General features: G+C 64.4%; 2 long non-coding RNA genes across 2 annotated transcripts in view; both read left to right on the top strand.

Annotated features, from left to right (window-relative positions):
• Window positions 1-1014, top strand: part of LOC108510508 — a 5825-nt gene extending 4811 nt beyond the window's left edge. Inside the window, exons 5-6 of the long non-coding RNA XR_001878826.1 lie at window positions 820-827; window positions 965-1014. This is a non-coding gene — a long non-coding RNA (uncharacterized LOC108510508). The remainder of the gene's footprint in view (window positions 1-819; window positions 828-964) is intronic.
• On the top strand, window positions 4-693 carry LOC108510507. The gene is made up of 2 exons (XR_001878825.1): window positions 4-151; window positions 570-693. It is a non-coding gene; the product is annotated as an uncharacterized LOC108510507 (long non-coding RNA).
• Window positions 1015-1114: the final 100 nt, after the last annotated feature.

Here is a 1114-nt window from a genome sequence, read left to right as displayed (position 1 = left end):
CCGCAGTGCCAGCGCCTGGGGGACACGGCGGAGATGGAGATGGCGGCGATGCTGGAGCGCTGCCCCTCCGTGCTGCGCTTCGGGTACCACTTCACCCAGCAGGGCCCCCGCGCCCGCGCCGCCAGCGCCATCACCAGGAACAACGAGCTCCGTGAGCGGGAAAACCGGGAATGCCGCGGGAAAACCGGGAATGGGGGCGGGGCGAGGGGCGGGGAGAGAGATCGGACCCGACCCACCCCTTAAATCCCGGGAATTGAGGGGGGGGAGTCACAGGGACTGGGAGGGAGATCCGAGACAACCTCCAGGAGTGTCCCCCGTCCGGGCAGGAATTGGGGGGGGATCCCAGGAACTGGGGGGGAAAGGGAATCCCACCAGGAATAGGGGGAAGGGAATCCCAGGAATTGGTGGGGGGAATCCCTGGGATTGGGGGGAAGGGGGTCCTAGACCTGACCCCCCCACACTACAAAGAGCTTTGGGAACGCCCCTGAGTCCCCTCCAGGCAGGAACTGGGGGGAGGAATCCCAGGAATTCCCAGACCTGACCCCCCCCACACTTTTCTCTCCCCCCAGGCCGGAAGCAGAAGAAAACCTAAACCAACCCCCCAGGAACGGGAGATCTCTGGGAATGTTGGAAATAAAGCTGGAAAGACACGGATTTGAGACCCCCTTTGGGGCAGGATTGTGCCACACGGGATTTTCGGGATCGGGGCATTTGTATCCAGGGAATCGGGCACGGGGAGTGACACCCCAAAAAGGCACCAGGTTGAGCAGGAAAACACCGGGATCCCCCAGATCCCCCTTTTCCCAGCGGCTCCCACAGCTCCAGGTGTCCAGGCCGGGAATTCCCGGGGGGATTTGGGGACAGGGGATTTGGGGACAGGGAGGGTCACGTCGGTGGCAGCGCCGGGGGCTCGTCCTCGTCCGAGTCGAACTCGGCGTTCCCGTCCTTGACCCACTTCCCGCAGGGATCCTGGATCCACCCGGAGCTGGGGACGGATGGACCAGTCAGGGGGGCTCGGCTGGGCCTGGCTGGGCTTGGCTGGGGGCGTTTGGGCTCAGTTTTGGGGCATTTGGGGCTCAGTTTGGGCTCATCTGGGGGCTCAGTTTGGGCTCAT

Source organism: Lepidothrix coronata, unplaced genomic scaffold, assembly GCF_001604755.1.
Source record: "Lepidothrix coronata isolate B3197 unplaced genomic scaffold, Lepidothrix_coronata-1.0 Scaffold1126, whole genome shotgun sequence".
NCBI lineage: Eukaryota > Metazoa > Chordata > Aves > Passeriformes > Pipridae > Lepidothrix > Lepidothrix coronata.
The sequence above is the reverse complement of the archived record's forward strand: the minus strand, read 5'-3'. Positions and strand labels throughout refer to the sequence as shown.